Genomic DNA, 22,183 nt, shown 5'->3' on the forward strand with positions numbered 1-22,183 from the left:
GCTTTTAAAAGTCAATAGGTAACTATTTTACAATACCTGAAAATTTTGAAAGGGGAGCCCAGCTACTGTTCTACAGTTTGGATTTTGTGTGAGCCTTAAATTAAAAAAAAATCGTGGTTACGGATGACGTCAGTGTAATTTTAAAAGTAATGATAACTCCAGATTGTCAAGGGAAACAGATTGACCAATAATTGATAGTTAAAACGCGCTAGTCACCAACCGCCTTTTACGTCCAGCAAAACTGGCAGTGTTGCAAGCGAAAAACATACGTTGCCAGTGCCGATTTATTTTGCATCGACCAATTTGTTTCCCTTGACAATCTGTAATGATAACAATGGTAATTATCCGTTCCATAATACACACTTTTACATAAAGCTATAGTTAACGTAAATTAGAGTACTCTGCTTATCGCTGTTGTAATAAACCCAGGGGGGTGGTGTCAGAGTAAAGGGATACTCTACTCGGCCATCACCATAATCTTGCAACAGTATTAGTGAGTAGCCCCTGTCTGAAAACAAACCCACGCATTAGTGTTTGTGAGTAGCCCCTATCTGAAATCAGCTGCTGATGTATTGGTAGGTGACGGCCTACTGTTTACATCTAGAAACGTTAAAACGGTCAAACCTTTTAAAATGTGAAATTCTTTGCAGCAGCGTGGCGTGAAAAAAAAAAGTGTTCATCATTGAGTGTCGGAAGTGTCAAAGCTACCACCAAATGTTCGTCGTGGTCTAGCTAACTATCCGGAAAATAACGGGGGTTCGTTCAAGAAGGAGCACCCCGAATGGTTTTTTGAAGCCGAAATATATTTAAAAACACAACCTGCCCGATCTGCACAACTGGCTGGGCTGATGACGGTTGTTTGCACCGGAATGGCCTGGTTTGATCTGGTTATCGTTGTCAGTGGAGGGAGCTTCCGCGGTTCCGCTTCCTGCTAACAATAAGCTTGCCGGAAGGAATTTCTCGGAACCCGTACATGAAATTAAACCCTTTTTAGGCGGAATCCATGATATGTTGTCATTTAAACAAAAATCAGAGTGGATCGAAACACGCGGTTCGGTTTGTTGATGCAATTTAATGAATTTGACAGATGTGTTTTGTTTTGTTTTCTTCTTTATCTTCTCGTCGGCGTCAGATGTTTTGGTTTCAAGAAAATGGCCGCCATCACAGGGACCTGAATAAACCCGAATTCTCAGTATTTGAAGATATTCGTGTGACAACACTCCTAATGATTTGACGTTCTGATTACGAATTTTGCGTTCACTCAAAAAAATATTCACGTTGAAGTTACGTGAAAAGCTATGTGGTATTTTTCCACTAAAGTTTTCACGTAACTTCTACTAGGCGGCCCTAGTAGAAACGGAATTTGCTTGGCCAGATCATTTCACGTCGTTTCTACGTGCTTCACACGTAAAAGCTAAATGAATCAATTGATGATTTCTACATGTTTGTTGTAGTAAACATTAAAGGATCCTTCTAGTACTAATATGGTCTAATTTCAGATATTTTTTTTTTATCAAAAAGAAAAAAATCAAGAAATGCAGATCTAATTCAAATTCAAAACATAGTTTTATTCAATTTTCCTTTGCTAACATGGTAAAAAATGGCCCAGTCTCTCATGAAACCGAGCAGGAAGACGTTCGTGCGTAGCTTTCTGTTTCCGCTGCACTTCGTGGCCGCACGGGAACCCGTTTCAAAGTCATTGTCGTTAGTTGCGGTACTTCTGTCCGTGCCACGTTAACGTGGCTGCACATCACCAGGGGGGGTTCTTTGTAAGCAACTAGGCAAAGTTTCCGATTGGCGTGGCCAGAAAGATGTTAAAGATGATTGGTTCAGCTCTCAAATTCCTTGCACGGGTTCGTTGATCTTGCCGGATACAGCTTGTTGCTTCGAACAACTTTGGCGAGGGCACCAAGGCCAAGGCCGACGAGAAGATGGCCGCAAATAAACATCGCACTCTTCCGGAGCACCCCGGCAAGTGTCCGCAATGTCCGTGACATGCTCGGTTGCGTCGATCACCACGACCAACCGCTTATATTAGAACTGGCAAGAATCCGAGTGGCCACCGGTAAATGTGTGCTGCTTTCAGAGTTCGGCCGCTGCAAAAAAATAAATAAATAATTATTTATAAATAAAATCATTCAAACTTAATTAAACTTACCTTCTGTTCTATTTTTGATGAAATTTTGCGAGAACAAGTTCGGCAGCCAGTCTTCGCCGGACGCCATCAATTTTCATACTAAAATAATCACGTAGAAATTTCGTCGAATGATGCATTCGAGTTCCGTTGAAGTTACATTTCAAAAAACATAAAAACTACAAGGAAAACCCTAGTGGAAAAATACCATAAGGCTTTTCACGTAACATCAACGTGAAAATTTTTTTTTGCCAGTACACTTTCACATTATTTTTACGTGTGTCACGTAAAACGAGCCTAGCGAGGGGAAAATCGGGGTTACGTGATTTTTCAGGTAGCATCAACGTGTGGATTATTTTGAGTGTTTGAAACGTTGTAAACAAAAAAGTTCCTTCTGCAATCTAGGTATATTTTAATTTGTGTTTCTTTTTCTCATTTTTGAGCTTAAAAAGTATGTAAAAAGTGAACCAAAAAGAAAAATATTCCTTAAGGGTACACAGCAACCGAGGAAGTTGTTGTCTTCTTATTCCAAATTTGTCAAACTTACGGACCCAATCCTGAAAGAATCGGATTGTCAAAATAGTCAAACTTTATTGCAAATAACTTTGAAGACAGTAGTTTAGGGGATGAATAAAAAATCAAATCGATAGTTCCCGTACTTTTGAAGATACTAAAATGTCTGTAACCGATATCTGGGTGCAAAAGCTATGGTTGATGTGTACCGTTAACGCATAAACTTGACCTCAAACTTTTTTATTCAGCAACTATCTTATTTCGAGAAATTGACGTAAATCGCTTCTACATCGACTATGGAAATGGATGTTAATCTGACGAATCAAATACGTCCCCGGAGAAGGATTTGACGAAAATTAGCCGCCTCATCCCTCTCTCAGCAAATCGTGCTGTGGTAAGTTGACCTCGTCGGTTCCGGTTAAACGAACCTTTCTCCATCCTAATGCCAACAAGTCGATGCAATTTTGCAAGAACCGCCGGAAGCGGGAAAAAGGATTCAAAATCTGGCCAAGGAAAACACCAGCACAGATATCAGCTAGCAAAAAACTTTTGGACGTTAAACCTGGCACACCTTCGAATAGCTATTTAACAATATATTATTATGCAACAAATCAACTTTTAGTTGACAACTTACCTTTAATTATAGCGATTTATTTGTCAATGTTCAAAATGTTACTAATTTGCATCTAAACATGCCCTTCAGATGTATAACTTTACAGTAAACTGCTTCCAGAACCTTCTTCGAAGGGCAGCTGTAACATTCCTTGTTATTCGATAATATTTGCAAGAAACACAACCAGTAACAACATCGAAATAGGCTTTTCCACAAAAGTATAGCTTTTACATAGTAATTGAAAGAAAAACACTTCCACTTGAGTCCGCGCCAAACAATAACAACAATTAGAGTGATTTGTTTTGGTCAGCTGTCATTCGCCCAAGAAGGTTAAAGCTGCCAGAAATAAATGAATTAACAACAACAACAACAGCTGTCATTCGCAAAATAATCAAAATTTAAACGCTTTTTGAGTTTACATTCCGAAAATTTTACATCGGAAATACATTTACATGCCTTTCATATTTTCAAATTTCTATGTTTCCCGAAATGAAAGTTTGATTTAAATGAGATTCACACATTACATTGAATCTCATATTACATCAGGGCACTTTAAATGCAATACAACCCTTTACATTAAATTTCAAATTTACATTGAGCATGTTTACGTGCAAAACATGGTTTCAGTGCTGGGTAAATTTACACTTTTTTTTCTGTGTAGGTGGTGTAAAGAAAGACACAGTTTTGAACAAATGTTGATTTTTTCCAGCGCGTGACCGGTTACCGACCTAAAAATCTTAAAGTTCCGTTCCGGTTGACGGAGGTTTACGGATGGAACAATCGTCAGAAAAGATTTCGCAGTAACGGAAGCAGAATTAAAAGAAAGTCCAGCCAGGTTGTACTTACTTGCCACAGCACAAACTGTTCCGCGGCCATGGTCAAGTTCCTCGTTGTACTTACTTGCCACAGCACAAACTGTTCCGCGGCCATGGTCAAGTTCCTCGCCTACGATTCTTGCTGCCACCTGCGACAATTTGTGCACTCATCTATGCAGCAGTACAAATACATCTCCAGCTTCACTGCACCGTATTTTTCTGCTGCGAGAACTTTATGGAAACGTGCTTCTTTTCATTGAAAAGAACCATCACATGTTGAGTATGTATTTTAATGCTGAACACTTGATGCAGAACTTTTTCATGCTTTTTTGTTTTGAAAAAACCCCTAAAGCAATTCGATTGCCACAAATCGCTTCCAAACGTGAACAATAACAAACATTTATGACGGCTGTCGGAAGGATGTGTATCAAACCAGCGAAAACTTTCGCTGGAAAAGAAACCGTTTCGGAAATAACAAACTAGCGAAACCAAGTTGCTGGATTTGATTTCGCGCATCCACCTTTTTCAGCGAAAAATTTCGCTGGTTTAGAGAAAAATTTCGCTGATATCAGCAAAACCAACCCAGCAAAAATCGGTCGCTGGTTTGGCGATCGATCCCCTTTCCGTGTTGTAACATTTGTACTTATTTGCCCTAGATGGCGGTGTTTGATAATAAATCATTTGATATGAGATTGTTTTTCTTTCAAATTTAAAATCGAAAATATACGTAAATAAATCCAGTCTTTAAAAAAAATACAAGAGAAAAAAAATAAGCACTAGGCATTTTGCGGACCTGTTAATTAAAATTATAATATTTTTTCCTAAAAATCTGAGATTTGCTGAATACAAATTTTAATTCATTTTATTGTTCTACTATTTTCAAAACCAAATCTGAATTTCCAGACCAAAATATGATATTTTTTTCAATTTCGGGAATTCCCGGGACAAATTATAGAAAATCCCGGGATTCGGGAATTCCCGGTTTTGGAAAAATCCCGGGATTTTTGTCCCGGGAATTCCCGGGATGGACGCACTATTTTGCACTATCCGGATCGTCTGGAAGATGCAAAATCATAGAAAATACATTCCTTCTCCAACAAGTTTTGCACCTTCCGGACTGTCCGGAAGGTCCATAAACAAAGAAACAAATGTCTCCTTTAACCTTGTTAGCATCTTCGGAATAATCCGGAGGGAACACAAACAGTGAAACAAATTCCTCCTCAAACGTTCTATGCACCTTCCGGAAGGTCCAAAAACAAAGAAACAAATTTCTCCTCCAAAGTTCTTTCCACCTGCCGGACTTTCCGGAAGGTCCAAAAACAAAGAAACAAATGATTCCCGGAACCACGTTTGCATCTTCCGGACAATCCGGAAGGGCTCAACATAAAAAAGACAACTTTGCCGGCAAAAGGAAAACTGGATTGCCAGCTGCGAAAGTGGTCCATCAACCTTCCCGAACTGTTCCGGGACAGTGAAAAACGGCATTCGAGCAATACTTACCTCCACTTTGAAGAAACGTTCAATGCTCAGTGCAAACTGCAAGCACCAACTTGACATTTTAATCGCAAGTCCAAACTACTCAAACGACAGTTCAGCTTTTGAACTGTCGTTTGAGTGAAAAATCCACTTAAAATCAATTTGAACTTGATTTTGAGTACCTCCAGCCGACCGTGCGTCTGAAGTCCCTGGAACTCAAAACCGTCACAAGCGCCGGATACGGTTCCGGCGGAAGATTTGTCCCTGACACTTTTCTTTCAAGAAGAAAGCAAAATACACTGCTCGAATGGTTTGACAACGAGAAATGTCATTTGCTTTTGACAGTTCTCGCTGTCAAAAAAATCGAGCAGTTTGAAGCGTGATCGCAACAAAAGGTAAGCCAAAAAGCAAGTTATCGCGGTTAACGCGAGTTAAAGCAAGTTAAAGCGGAAAAGCAAATGTTAGCGCTGCAAAGGTTTAAAAGGGGAGCTTTATCGCTCGGTGAACGCAGGAGTGACGTCCCCCTCGTCAAAAATCAGTTTTTTGAACGTGGCAATTCAGGGTTAAGTTTAAGAGAAATGTGGTATTCGGGGCACTTTTAGAGCTCTAAAAAACAAACATTTTTATTATTTGACAAGTCAATTTGGACTTAAGGGTCAAAAGTTACAGCGATTTAAAGGTAACTTAAATATCTCGAAAAGGCGCAAGCCAAATCTTAAGCTCCAGGATGCATTTGAATGAGGAGATTCAGCACTACAAACGCTGAAAAAATCTCAGGGGTGTTTTTATTTAAACTCGTGATATCTTCATTTGAAAAAGTCTAATTTTCAAGGGAAAACCTTATGGGACCACCCTAACGAATTTCGAAAATTGTCCAAATATATGTTTTTCCATGTAATTTTGCCCGCTGAATCTGAATCTGCCCTCAGAATTGACCCAAAGTGTCAAAAAATCGATTTTTGGTCATATTTTGGGTTTCCTTTTAAACCCAAAATATGACCAAAATATGCTCTAAAATTGCCCCGAATACCACTTTTCTCTAAAACTTAACCCTGAATTGCCACGTTCAAAAAACTGATTTTTGAAGGTTTGCTCAGATGCTTTCTATAAATTTGGTCGTAGAAGGCGTAGATTACGAGATAAAATTTTGGTGTCTTCGACAAAGTTGCTTGAATTGGCAAGCCCAACAACTTTCTAGAAGACAAAAAAATTCCCAAAAATATTCCTGAAAAGTTAGATTTTCAAAATCGCCCTAATAGTGAACCACCCTAATTTCCAACCAAATCAAAAGTTGCCCCTTTCCATATGCAACAACTCTTCTGAAGACACCAATGCTCCAAAACTTCATCAATTTACGGAAAATCCATTTTCCACTTAATTTTGCGATCTGGACCACTGTGCAGTGTTTGAACTGACGACCTTTGGATTGCGAGTCCAACCGCCGCCAGCGATTCTACCGGAGTAGGCTTGGTTTGGTGTGTTGTTTGTACTTATGGCATGGAGACGACTCCTACACTTGGAATGACTTAACGGCCTAACATCCAAGGCCGGGACCGACATTTTACTTCCTCATCCGATGGAAGGTTAGAGCAGATGGGAATCGAACCCAGAATCATCCGCTTACAAAGCGGACAGCGTAACCATTCGGCCACGCACTGCCATGAATTTTGATACCCATATTGCCCCAATTTGTATGGTTCCGTAAATGTCCTCCCGGTAAAACCTTCCCTCAGGGCAATGGCCACTCCGGGTGTGGCCAATCCTGCCAAAATGGCCATTTTCATTACCAGTATCAAAAACCATGAATTTTGATACCCATATTGCCCCAATTTGTATGGGTCCGTAAATGTCCTCCCGGTAGAACCTTCTCCATGGCAATGGCCACTCCGGGTGTGGCCAATCCTGCCAAAATGGCCATTTTCATTACCAGTATCAAAAACCATGAATTTTGACACTCATATTGCCCCAAGTCGTATGATTCGATAAATGTCCCCGGTAGAACCTTCCCTCAGGGCAATGGTCACTCCGGGTATAACCAATCCTGCCAAAATGGCCATTTTCATCACCAGTATCAAAAACCATGAATTTTGATACTCATATTGCCCAAATTTGTATGGTTCCGTAAATGCCCTCCCGGGAGAACCTTCCCCGGGGCAATGGCCACTCCGGGTGTGACCAATCCTGCCAAAATAGCCATTTTCATTACCAGTATCAAAAACCATGAATTTTGATACCCATATTGCCCAAATTTGTATGGTTCCGTAAATGTCCTCCCGGTAGAACCTTCCGCAGGGCAATGGCCACTCCGGGTGTGGCCAATCCTGCCAAAATAGCCATTTTCATCACCAGTATCAAAAACCATGAATTTTGATACCCATATTGCCCAAATTTGTATGGTTCCGTAAATGTCCTCCAGGAAGAACCTTCCCCAGGGCAATGGCCACTCCGGGTGTGGCCAATCCTGCCAAAATAGCCATTTTCATTACCAGTATCAAAAACCATGAATTTTGATACCCATATTGCCCCAATTTGTATGGTTCCGTAAATGTCCTCCAGGAAGAACCTTTCCCAGGGCAATGGCCACTCCGGGTGTGGCCAATCCTGCCAAAATGGTCATTTTCATTACCAGTATCAAAAACCATGAATTTTGATACCCATATTGCCCCAAGTAAGTGCCGGGACCGTGGTGTAGGGGTAAGCGTGATTGCCTCTCACCCAGTCGGCCTGGGTTCGATCCCAGACGGTCCCGGTGGCATTTTTCGAGACGAGATTTGTCTGATCACGCCTTCCGTCGGACGGGAAGTGAATGTTGGCCCCGGACTAACCTAAAAAGGTTAGGTCGTTAGCTCAGTCCAGGTGTAGGAGTCGTCTCCCTGGGTCCTGTCTCGGTGGAGTCGCTGGTAGGCAGTTGGACTAACAATCCAAAGGTCGTCAGTTCGAATCCCGGGATGGATGGAAGCTAAGGTGTAAAAAGAGGTTTGCAATTGCCTCAACAATCAAGCCTTCGAACACCTAGTTTTGAGTAGGAATCTCGCAATCGAGAACGCCAAGGCAATGCTGTAGAGCGAATAATTTGATTTGATTTTTGATTGCCCCAAGGCGTATGGCGTAAATTGTAACCGTTCACCAAACCGAGCTAGGGAAAGCCTGTAACACAGTGGCTTATGCGCCACTCTCAAGTTGAGAGACCACTTGTCATGTTTTAATTGCCCGACTAAGCATGAGGTTTAATTCTTTCAGGGTCGTTAATACGGTTTAAATGCGCGAAACGTCAGATCTGTTCAATACCAAGAGTTGCTCGAAATCAGGTAGATAATAAACAGTGTGGCAAACAAAGCCTTAATCGACTATTTGAATCCAGAAGGTTCACAGCGAAACACTTTTCAACCATTCAAACCGCTAAAGAGAATCGGAAAATAAGGAATGGATATCCAAAAACGAACGTAAAGAACGTAAATAATAAAACAGTGTGAGTGATTTAAGGCATGAATTTATTTCTGGTTCCAAGAACCATCAAACTTTTTACTCCGTCGAAACCAAAGAAAAACTAAAGATTTTTCATTTCACTTTCTTTAATCCCTCACAAACCTATCCCCTACAATCTCCCTAGCATTGGACAGCCCCCCGGGGAAAAACCTCATGGCCATGATAAAATTTTCCCACATACCTGCGCAGGTTTTTCGGGCTTACGGTGGTGTGCGTGAGCGCGGCGAATCCGCCGCCGATGAACACGTTGCTCCGATGCCGGCGCCGCTCCGATGAACACGCTGCTGGCAGTGTGGATGTCGCACGACCAGGGGTGTGCGACGCTTCGTGGTGTTCCTTCAGCGCGCTGCAACAGGCGCGTTTAGTAGTCCTCCCAGTGGTCCGCTGCTTGGTAAACGACGAACTCGTTCGGTTCGGCCTTGGGCCGCAAGATGGCGTCTGGGTTTGCTCCGATAACCGGCGTGTTCGGTGTGGTGACACGCGGGGGTCGCTCGTGTGCAAATTGGCCGAATTAAAGGTGCAGAGGGTGGCGCGGCTGGCGGAAGACTTCCGGTTTCGGGGCCAGAGAGCACTACGCACGACGAATCGAGCTAATCCGGATTATTTCCGCAGGAAGGGACGCTGGGGTATCAATACCGGCCTTCACGTACTACTGTTTCCGTCTACACAACCGATAAAGGCCACGGGAACCCTCCCCTTGGACTGGCAAACACTGAACGTAATTGGCGCGCACAGCGAATACCGGCTCTCGGCTGTCACCTCTTTGGTGACTTTAAACGACGGTGGCAATTGACGACCACTGCGTTAATTTCGTTACGGTTAATTTAACGAACTTGCCACTCGCCTCTGTTTAGCTACCCCAATGGGCGGGCCGTAACGTGGCACACGAGCTTGCGACCCTTTAATCGCTCCTAGCACAAGATGGCGGCGCTGCCAGGCAGCTTGCCCAAAATCCGAACTTTAACCTCCAAACGACAAGATGGCGACGCTTGTAGCTGATCGCCTCGACGCACGAAATCCGCAGACCCCGCGAAGAAAAATCCAGCCCGTAATAAAAAGCGCCGTGGGACGACGCTGCTGTCCAATGCAACTAATTAGCTCCCACAACTCCTAATATAATTCAATTACTTTACCTTTTATTTTACGAAAGATTATTTCACTAAAGAAGTTCGACGCGAAATTTATTTAAGTTTCAATAAATTCGAAAGAACTACAAAAAATGGATAGGAAAATATTTAAGTTAATTCACTTCAAAGCACTCGCACCATATACACTTTTACCTTAGAAAAATTGAACGTAAAAAGGAAAAAATTAACTTTTATAAAGATTGCTCGCGACGCGCACTTCTTTATTCCAGCCGCTCCGTAATCGAAATGGACGAGTTGGAAAACTTTTCTAGCCAGCAACCCTCTTCGTCATGACTCAGAGGATTTTTGACATTTGTGTTACCCAATGGAATTAAATAGTTAAGAATAATTCAATTTTTTTTAAACTAATTATTTACTGCCACCTATATTTTGAACTGCAAATTTTCTAACCACCCACATGCACACTCTTGGTATTTACAGATACGACCCCGCACGCAAAACTCGCAATACTTTATAGCAAACTAAAAATACAACCAACGTACTCAAGAACGTACCCATGGTATTTAAGACTTACTAATACTATAACCCTGCAGCCAAGAAACAAGCTTTCGCTTATTGGAAACGAACCTTAGAATATGAGTAGGGTAAAGATGTGCATTATTTCTACCAATTAAATAAAAAAATAAACTATAAATTCCCAAATCAACGCAGAACGTTACATCACACCACGCAATTTTATGAAAATTTGATCAATGAAAATTGATCAAATTTTCATAACCCAAATATAAACTAAAAAATAACTCCATTAAGAAATAAACAACTAACTATAAGTAAACATATTTACAATTGTTTAACTTTTATAACAAATACTAAAGAAAAAAAGTTCAAACCATGTAGTAGTGAAAGAAATTGTGTTTGCATCCGTCATCAAATCCTGCAAGGGTTTCTTAAAAACAACAACAAAATCAAAAATAACTGCTTGTCTATATTATTGGGCCTTTCCCAATCGCAGCATAGAACGCAGAATATCAAAACCACCTCTCAACTCAAAACGTAAACAAAGCTTGTACCGCGTCTACCATATCGGAAATGTCCCGACAACTCGTAAACTCATGTATTCACTTAAAATTTTGCTTCAAATCAACAACATCAATCCAAATATTGACTTCTTGATTGACTTTCGGCACTTTCGTAAACTTTGGTTAATTTTACAGCTTCCAAAAATCTAAACATCAACCGTCAGTTTGACACATCTATAGAAATTTGGTTGCTATAAATTAAAACTTGTGCGACAGTCGCGCAACACCATACTGCAACATTCAACTGACAGCATTAAAAGCAACCCTGCAAAGCTTTGACAGCGTCGCTGACAGATTTCGAAACAAAACAAACGTGGGAAGGAATTTATGAATTCACGTGAAAAATCTCGGAAAACGGAAAAACTGCAAACTAGTGGCCTAAATCTGGAGAGTATTTGGTAATTCTACACAAAATTCATTATTCTAACCGTTTTCTACTTATTTCTAGGAAAAATTAACAAAAAAAATATCAGAGAACCGCAAAAGAAAATCATCTACGTTGCTACGACTCAACTGGCCAACAACAATGGGAATTTATGCTGCTGTAAACAAGAATGGAGCCTACATACTTATGCTACAAATTACAATCTACAAAATAATCAATGAAAAGTGACAACGCACGAAAAATCAGAATAGAAAATATTTACAATGGAAAAAAAATACAGTGAGTTATGTTTATGTTGTTTAATTACAGAATAAAGTGTTTGTCAATGCATGCACATCAACGTTGTTATGTTTACCGTTACTAGGGTGGTACCTAGACGTTTTTTTTTTAGGCAAAGCCGTTGTAAAATTCTAAAAGAAGATGTCATAGCTGGTCCACCCTAAGGTTAGAACTTTTTGAGAAACGAGGCATGGAAAATACCGATCGATTTCCCTGATAAATCCTCTAATTGGTAGCTATCCCCTAACACTTTGCTGACAATCGCTTCCGTGTACTTGGGTGCGAGCTTCGCGCAAAAGTCTTTCCCCTTATCAGACAAGAATGTACTTTTCTTGAGGACCTTTTCACCTACTTGATATTTCGGTGCTTTTACGTTGGAACGTAAATTGTAATATTTTGCTTGTTTTGTGTACGCGTTTTTGAGGTTCATTCTTACTTGTTCATACAATTTCTTTCTTTCTTCGTCGTTTATTTCCATTTCTTGACTCTGAGCGTTAGTTTCCCTTATCATGTCGTATTCTCGACCGTCAGAAATCATATTTCGGCCAAACGTGAGAAAGTAAGGTGTATATTTAGTTGAATCGTGAGTTGCATTCCTAATCGCGTTTGCTATGTTTTGTATGTTATCCGCCCATGTTTTATGATTCGATTTGATCGTTGCCCTAATCGCTGTGGTGATCACCCTGTTTGCCCTCTCTGAGTTATTAACTTGGGGGTGGTATGACGGGGTGAGCCAATGGTTGATTCCATAGTGTTTTAACAAGTCTGCAAACATTTTAGAAGTGAACTGACTTCCGTTGTCAGATAGAATTATTTCCGGTACGCCAAATAATAGAAAAATTGATTGTTCTAGAAAATGAACTAGCGTACTCGCCGTCGCTCTCCTAAATGGTTGTATTAGTACAAATTTTGTAAAAACATCTGTTACTACTAAAAGGCAAGTGCTCCTAGCTTTGCCCGAAGGTGGAAACGGGCCTAAGTAGTCTAATGTAATAAATTGCCATGGATAATCACAATTCTGTTTTTGAGAACCCATCGGTGGGGTGGTATTTATGTTGGTACTTTTGGACGTTTTACACGGTAAACAGGATTTGCAGTAAACTTTGGTTTCCTGAGCCATTTTGGGCCAAAAATAACGTTCTCTTAGCTTCGCGATGGTTTTTTCGTATCCTAAGTGACCTGGTTCGTGGGCTACCCTAATCAAATCACTTCTTTCGCTCATCTGAGGATAGTACTTCCAGAGAAAACGTTTATCCTGAACGGTGTTCGAATCGTGGACGTATTTGAAAATTTTATTGCCTGCCACCTTAAAGTCGGAAAATTTGTTGCTATTTTTTCTAATCCTGTCGCGCAACTCGGCGTAGTCGTTGTCTACCGTTTGAAGTGTTTCTATTCTAGATAAACAATCCGCTAATATGTTATCTTTTCCTTTTCTATATTGAATTGAGAAATCGTAGGACTGAAGTTTCAGTGCCCAGCGCAGTAATCGCGAGTTTCCGTTCGTGGCGGAGATTGAAAATAACCATGTAATGCTTTTCGCGTCGGTAATTACAGCAAACGTTGTTCCCTCAACATAATGTCTGAAATTCTCTACTGCTAGGACTACCGCTAGACACTCTTTTTCTGTGGCCGCGTATTTACGTTGGGTACTTGAAAGTTTTTTACTATAATACGCAATTATTCTTCTCCCATCTGGAAAATCTTGTAACAATGCTGCGCCGACTGCGAGTTCGGATGCATCGGTTTCAATTATGAATGGACGATTGTAAATCGGGTTCGCGAGTACGGGCGACGAAGTTAGGACCGACTTAAGTTCTTCTAGTGCACTTTCTGCTGCTTCTGTCCACTTGAACTTTTTTTCCTTTTTTAGAAGATCAGTAATAGGTGCTGTCACGTGACTGTAGTTTTTGATAAATTTTTGGTAAAAACCCATTAAACCCATCAATCTTCTTACATCTCTGATGCACTTTGGACGAGAGTAGTTGAGAATCGGTTCTAGTTTGCTGCTGTCAATGGCTAAGCCATTTTCTGTCAATAAATACCCTAAATATCTAACTTGATTTCGACAAAATCTACTCTTCTCGACTGAGATTGTTAAATTAGCTTTCTTCAATCTTTCGGCGACCTCTCTCAAGAGCCTAAAATGTTCTTCTAACGATTCAGTTGCCACCACCACGTCATCTAGGTAGATGAACACGTACGGCTCTAAATCGAACCCAATTGCTTTATTCATTAACCTACTCATAGTGAATGGAGCATTTTTGAGACCGAAGGGGACTACTTTAAATCGAAATAGGCCCTTTGGGGTTCTAAAAGCTGTCAAATTTCTTGAAGATTCCTTTAAGGGGATTTGAAAATATGCATCTTTTAAATCGATTATGCTAAAATATTTGGCCTTCTGCAGTCTGTGGAAAATTTCATTCATGTTTCGCATAGGATATGCATCTTTTTTAGTAATGGAATTTATTCTTCTTGAATCAAGACAAACGCGTAGTTTACCGTTGGATTTCTTTACTGGTACTAAAGGACTAGCTGATTCACTGGTGCATTCCTCAATAACGTCTAATTGTTCGTATCTTTCTAATTCTTTTTCAATTTTCTCCCACATGCTTGGTGAATATTTGTACATAGGTAAATCTCTCATTTTTGCCCCTTCCATTATTTCGATTTCGTGTTCAATTAGAGTGGTTCTACCAAGTTTAGATTCGCTAGTCCACTGAAAATGTTTTAAAGTTTCCGTTAACTTTTCTCTTTCTGGAGAAGTTAGTTCGTGTTCAGTTTCTATATTTTCAATGGCCTCTTCCGGATTGTTTGGAAGTTCCAGGGAAGGCACGTCGAGTGACTCATCTTCTTCTGGTTGAGCACGATGGAAAAATTGTTCTTGTTCAGTCAATTCTAGTGCACAAACAGTTAAATTAATCTCATTTTCCCTGTTGATATATTGATCTACCAACAATTCTTCCGTCGTTAAATTCCCAATTGGTTCACCATTAACATCTAAAAGGTCAATATCGGTCATTCTACCCTCTCCTTGGATCATTGGGCGAATCTGAAAAGCGTTCCAAAAATCCATTCCTAGAATCAGTGGCTTAGAAAGTTGTGGCACAATAATAGTTGGAATTACCCTAGTCACCCCCGCAAATGTATAGGGGATGTTGGCGTATCCTAAGCATTCGTGTTCCGTGTTGTCTGCTGTGCAAATTGAAACACTTGCTTTAAACAGTTTAAGACCATGTTTTCGTAAAAATTTAGTTGAATTTAGGACACTTATATTAGCTCCCGAATCCAACAAAGCGATAATATCGCTATCAAAAATGGAAACCTTAATTTTTGGACTTAAATTTGGATCAACTCTGATAGTCAAAACCTGCTTAAATTTTTGAAATTGTGTCTCTTCTATATTCGGGTTTGGAGGAACCTCTTTCTTAAGCGGAATGAGTGGGTTCCCCGAAGAACATTCCGCCTCTAGTTTAACGATTGCTGATGATTACCTGAGCTATTCTGGGTGCGTGCTTGCACCTGTTGAATAGGGTGGTTCATTTCACACGTTCGAGTGGTACGTCCAATATTTCCACACGCGTAACAAAACACTAGTTTAGTTTCCCTGCATGTTCTCCAATGATGACCCATTTTTCGACAATTCCAGCACAAAATCTCTGGATCTTCAGTTACCTGTGCACTTCGCGACTCAACCGATTGTCCGTTTGGTTTTGAGGGTTTCCTATCATCTTTGAACTTCCGCTGAACTGCGTTTACTGAAGCTTCTTCTTCTGACGAGTACTCGTCTTCAAAACCATCCTGACCTCTTACATGCTGAATTTCATTTCTTGAGTGTCCTCCCGACCTGTACAACGTTGGGTCAGTTGCGTCGATTCTGCGGTTAACCGCTAATAACTCATCTAGGTTGTTCACCGTTACAGTTACAAGTTTGGACCTGTAATGGGGTCGCATTTTATCCCATACCAACTCAAAAATTTCCCGTTCAGAAAGTGGGTGTTTAAGACACTGATTTAATCTTTCTACCTCGTTGACATAAGCAACAAATTTTTCACCCCTCTTTTGCTCTAGATCTTTAAGTTGCGCACGTATTCCTCGCTCCCTATTCGGATTTCCAAAACGGAACCTAATTTCCCTCTCAAATCTGTCCCATGTCGTACATCTATGCTCTCGGGTGAACCACCAATCATTAGCTTCCCCTTTCAGTTTGTAATGAATTTTATTCAATAGTTCGTGCTGTCCTACCTGTTCATGTCTAGCTAATTTTCGAATTCTTGTTAAAAAATCTTCAACTTGGAGCGATTTGACATCTCCACTGAAGCTGATGTCCCAGTGCTCAACCCTGGAGTGTCGGTTTCCTCCTCTTGGGTACCGCTCTCTGCTATACTGACGTCTTCGATGTCCTGACTCTGGATATCCCTCCCCTGAATCACTACTGTTCGGTGAAGATCTGTTCCGTCTGAGGTTTCTATTTCTATTTCTCTCCCTGTGTCGCCTCTGTCGATCGGTTGAAGATTCCTCAAATGAATTTTGGTCTCTGTGCCTATGGTTATGCCGACCCCGTCGAGCTGGTGAAGCATCTTTCGAGCGGTTTCGGTATTTGCCTACGTGCCTATCCCGTCGATCTGGCGACGAATCTATCGAGCGGTTTCGGTTTGTACCTCCGTGCCGTTCCCGTCGATCTGGCGACGAATCTATCGAGTGGTTTCGGTTTTTACCTCCGTGCCTATCCCGTCGATCTGGTAAAGAGTCTATCGAGTGGTTTCGGTTTTTACCTCCGTGCCTATCCCGTCGATCTGGTAAAGAGTCCTCCGAAGACCAACAAAATCTGGAGCGATTCCGTGTACCTTTTTCCCCCTGGTTATTTTTATACATTTCATTTTTTCCAACAACTCCTGACTCACTATCCTGAAATTCCCCAAGACCTCCAGATTCCTTCTTATAACTGTTTCCTTTATTTCTACCTTGAGTAGAGTTTAGATCCAGATATTGTTTTAGTAACTCTGCTAAATCATCTTTCGAAACCAGAGGTTTTTTTGGTTTGGTCCCGGTTCCTGTTGAGTTAGTTTTGTCCTTCCCTGTTCCAAAAAGTTTCGGTTTTCCTTTCTCATAATTATGTTTACTATCCTCTCCCGACTCGGTCTCGACTTCATCGAGCCCTTTCTGAGGGGTCTTGTACTTTTGAACTAGCGCAGACTTATCAGGGTTTCTCCATGATTTGTTTGCTGCTTCCTCATCATGTTTGCTTTCTTTGTCGGTCTCAGATACTAATTCAGTTGGGTCATATGTTACTCTTTGTTTATGTCCCCTTAAGATGTTCTCCACTAATTTGCACATTTCCGTACGTTTTATAATTTCGCTATCATTATTAGCCGTTGCTGCTGTCAGCCTTCTCAGAAAGTGTCGCAAACGTGACACGTCTCTGTACTCAAATTTTGTCCTTAATCTTTTATCAGCATCTCCAATTTGTGGAATTAGAATATCGATCTCCTTTAAAATATTGAACTCAGAATAAACCGGAGCTGGATTACTTCTTTCATCCTTGAAAATTGCCCTGAGAAGTCTTCTTTTCTCACTCAAATTTTGATCAGCATCATATTCCCTTTTCATCGTCAACTCGAAATCCACCTCCTCCTCTTCCAAATATTCAGGATTCGGTAAAATGTAAAATCGAACCATTTTGACACTTTAAATTTAAAAATCTAAACGAAAGTTAAGAAACTCCAATTCAATATTAAACTACAACCAATTTAGAATATGGAAAAAAAATATATATATACAAAACGTTGAGTTCAATAAAAAAAAATATCGAAAATATTAAAAAAAAAAATAATAATAATAGATGGAGGATGCAAACGCAATATTCGAAAATATATTCTCCCTTCCTTGTAAAGTATCAGAGGGAAAAAAAACAATTTAGACAAGGCAATCTCGAAAATGATATTTATCAATTTTGCGTTGGGCGCCAATGTAACCGTTCACCCAACCGAGCTAGGGAAAGCCTGTAACACAGTGGCTTATGCGCCACTCTCAAGTTGAGAGACCACTTGTCATGTTTTAATTGCCCGACTAAGCATGAGGTTTAATTCTTTCAGGGTCGTTAATACGGTTTAAATGCGTGAAACGTCAGATCTGTTCAATACCAAGAGTTGCTCGAAATCAGGTAGATAATAAACAGTGTGGCAAACAAAGCCTTAATCGACTATTTGAATCCAGAAGGTTCACAGCGAAACACTTTTCAACCATTCAAACCGCTAAAGAGAATCGGAAAATAAGGAATGGATATCCAAAAACGAACGTAAAGAACGTAAATAATAAAACAGTGTGAGTGATTTAAGGCATGAATTTATTTCTGGTTCCAAGAACCATCAAACTTTTTACTCCGTCGAAACCAAAGAAAAACTAAAGATTTTTCATTTCACTTTCTTTAATCCCTCACAAACCTATCCCCTACAATCTCCCTAGCATTGGACAGCCCCCCGGGGAAAAACCTCATGGCCATGATAAAATTTTCCCACATACCTGCGCAGGTTTTTCGGGCTTACGGTGGTGTGCGTGAGCGCGGCGAATCCACCGCCGATGAACACGTTGCTCCGATGCCGGCGCCGCTCCGATGAACACGCTGCTGGCAGTGTGGATGTCGCACGACCAGGGGTGTGCGACGCTTCGTGGTGTTCCTTCAGCGCGCTGCAACAGGCGCGTTTAGTAGTCCTCCCAGTGGTCCGCTGCTTGGTAAACGACGAACTCGTTCGGTTCGGCCTTGGGCCGCAAGATGGCGTCTGGGTTTGCTCCGATAACCGGCGTGTTCGGTGTGGTGACACGCGGGGGTCGCTCGTGTGCAAATTGGCCGAATTAAAGGTGCAGAGGGTGGCGCGGCTGGCGGAAGACTTCCGGTTTCGGGGCCAGAGAGCACTACGCACGACGAATCGAGCTAATCCGGATTATTTCCGCAGGAAGGGACGCTGGGGTATCAATACCGGCCTTCACGTACTACTGTTTCCGTCTACACAACCGATAAAGGCCACGGGAACCCTCCCCTTGGACTGGCAAACACTGAACGTAATTGGCGCGCACAGCGAATACCGGCTCTCGGCTGTCACCTCTTTGGTGACTTTAAACGACGGTGGCAATTGACGACCACTGCGTTAATTTCGTTACGGTTAATTTAACGAACTTGCCACTCGCCTCTGTTTAGCTACCCCAATGGGCGGGCCGTAACGTGGCACACGAGCTTGCGACCCTTTAATCGCTCCTAGCACAAGATGGCGGCGCTGCCAGGCAGCTTGCCCAAAATCCGAACTTTAACCTCCAAACGACAAGATGGCGACGCTTGTAGCTGATCGCCTCGACGCACGAAATCCGCAGACCCCGCGAAGAAAAATCCAGCCCGTAATAAAAAGCGCCGTGGGACGACGCTGCTGTCCAATGCAACTAATTAGCTCCCACAACTCCTAATATAATTCAATTACTTTACCTTTTATTTTACGAAAGATTATTTCACTAAAGAAGTTCGACGCGAAATTTATTTAAGTTTCAATAAATTCGAAAGAACTACAAAAAATGGATAGGAAAATATTTAAGTTAATTCACTTCAAAGCACTCGCACCATATACACTTTTACCTTAGAAAAATTGAACGTAAAAAGGAAAAAATTAACTTTTATAAAGATTGCTCGCGACGCGCACTTCTTTATTCCAGCCGCTCCGTAATCGAAATGGACGAGTTGGAAAACTTTTCTAGCCAGCAACCCTCTTCGTCATGACTCAGAGGATTTTTGACATTTGTGTTACCCAATGGAATTAAATAGTTAAGAATAATTAAATTTTTTTTTAAACTAAGTATTTACTGCCACCTATATTTTGAACTGCAAATTTTCTAACCACCCACATGCACACTCTTGGTATTTACAGATACGACCCCGCGCGCAAAACTCGCAATACTTTATAGCAAACTAAAAATACAACCAACGTACTCAAGAACGTACCCATGGTATTTAAGACTTACTAATACTATAACCCTGCAGCCAAGAAACAAGCTTTCGCTTATTGGAAACGAACCTTAGAATATGAGTAGGGTAAAGATGTGCATTATTTCTACCAATTAAATAAAAAAATAAACTATAAATTCCCAAATCAACGCAGAACGTTACAAAATGTCCCCGGTAGAACCTTCCCTAAGGGCACTGGCCACTCCGGGTGTGGCCGATAGCCTACCAAATTGTTCCCAATCACTTCGGTATGCCGGTGACCGTTCTGGCAACCGTCAATAACTTCTTGGACCTCCTCTCAAGTTTGTGCACCACCTGTTTCTTTCAACGTGTGCGTTTGTGTGTAAGCAATAAAATTCCCAACGTAAGGACCGTCTTTGATGAAAGTCTGATGTACACTAAATCCTCCAGAGGCTAACTTTTAGCTTAAATAGTTGGCACGGCATCCACGCAACAGAAACAAAATGTCACGCCGAGGGCATGCGACGGTAACGCTACATTTTCGAAAAATTTTGCATTGACACCGCAGATAGAGCTTTAAGACAAAGTCCTTTGTCAAAAAGTCAATAAATTTCGAAGATCGCGATGGCTGTTACCACGCACTGCAAACTAACCAGAGAAATGTTTTATTGATTCCAAAATCGTAATCTTACTAGTTTTAATTGGTATTTACAAAGTGTCCCGAATTTGGCAACTTGAATTTTCAATTATTGTTAAAATACAAATAAATGTAAAAATAGGCATATTGCAAAACAATTGACAGTCTTAAACGCTTCAAATAGAATAATTAATTTAACTTTGAAAAACGACAAAAAAATGAAATAAGCGACACCAAAATCGAGACATTACAAAAATAGTAACGTTAGTACACTGCCGCTCTAATCGAGTCCGTTCAAATGTAACAGCAAGCTGACGTGTTACGGTTTTCTGGAACAAGGTACTAAAGTGTATTGGTTTATCTGATACATAGAAAAAAAATCATGGTAATATTACATCTGGGAAGGGGTACATCTTTTATGTCAGAAAAAAGGTGTAATTTTACCTCTGGAAATGTGTAATTTTACCACTTTTCTGGTGTAATGTCACTTTTTCAGTCTAAATTGAGGTAAAATTACATCATAAAAGAGGTAATATTCAACCTTCCAAAATTACAGCTTCCAAATTTACATTATTTTTTTCTGTGTAGTATACATGATTTCGAACCAATCTGCTTCGTTAACTCAATATAGACAAAATTACATATGGGACGGACTTGATTTGAGCGGCAGTACAGTTCTGTTTTTTTTTTTGTTCAGACGGTTCACCTAAACTAAACTAAAAAAAAACGGAATCGATGTACAGTGAAAACTCTTTTTACGCGGTGCGTTACGTTTTACTGATTTGTCGATTTCTCTGGAACGACGCAACATTAAAAGCAATTTGCAGGTTTTGTTCAGACCTACAAAACGCTTTTTGAAGCTTGCAAAAATATTGTATGGTTTAAGAGAAATCTACGAAACAAAAAGCGTAACGCCACCGCGTAAAAAGAGGTTTCTCTGTAACACCTTATAATGTGGCCCTCTTAAACCTTGCAGTTTCGTCAACGGATCCCCAGGCGTGTATCGTTCTTTGTGCGACAAGACTCCGCCTCCCGGGTCTCCTAAGTGTGAAGGTATGGCACGGGGAGAGGGCACCGAATACCTATATTAACAATTAGAATTTTTGCGTCTGCCTCGGGATTCGAACCGGCGACCTCTGGATTGTGAGTCCAGTGCGCGGTCCGATTAATCCACACAGGCACACAAACTAAACTATGTTCACAGTTTTGCACCAGATGGATCCAATAACTGAAAAATTAAAACAATTGATTTAATGAATAAAAGTATGTTTGTATGTATGTTTGTATAAGTACTAGAGTGTAACAAAAATGACTTTTTGGCGGGCATTCAGGGGTTTGTTCCGGTGGGCATACTGAGCCCAAATCCAAAATATGAGCTTGATTGGACGTAACAGGAGCTGGCGCTCCGCCCTTCAATTTTAAATGGGATTTAACCCGTAAAAAAAGATTTTTTCAAAAATGACAATTTTTGAGGCATTTTGGCCACTTAAGCGTTTACCAAAAACATCACTGGCGTGTAGGCCAGATCCTTGCGCATCTTTTGGTATATACAACATTGAAGTTTGGAGCACCCTGGAGCTCGGTACAGACCTTCAAAGTTTGGCATTTTTTTTGAAAAATCGGTCCCAGCAAAATCAAATGGCGTCTCGGGCGTCGCAAGTCGCGACGCATATCTTTTTTGCCGGGGCCGATTTTTCGAAAAAATGCCAATCTTTGAAGGTCTGTACCGAGCT

The 22,183-nt window shown here is 40.9% G+C and overlaps 1 protein-coding gene across 3 annotated transcripts in view; it reads right to left on the minus strand.

Moving 5' to 3' along the window:
- Positions 1–22,183, minus strand: part of LOC120427827 (dynamin) — a 143,129-nt gene that overhangs the window by 33,539 nt on the left and 87,407 nt on the right. For 2 of the 3 annotated variants that reach the window (XR_008211904.1, XR_008211905.1), the window contains exon 1: positions 37–21,905. The exons of the other annotated variant lie outside the window; for it this stretch is intronic. The gene's annotated coding sequence lies outside the window, so the exon portion shown is untranslated. Of the gene's footprint in view, positions 1–36; positions 21,906–22,183 lie in introns of those variants that run through there. 3 annotated transcript variants of the gene reach the window in all.

This window comes from Culex pipiens, chromosome 1, assembly GCF_016801865.2.
Source record: "Culex pipiens pallens isolate TS chromosome 1, TS_CPP_V2, whole genome shotgun sequence".
Lineage (NCBI taxonomy): Eukaryota > Metazoa > Arthropoda > Insecta > Diptera > Culicidae > Culex > Culex pipiens.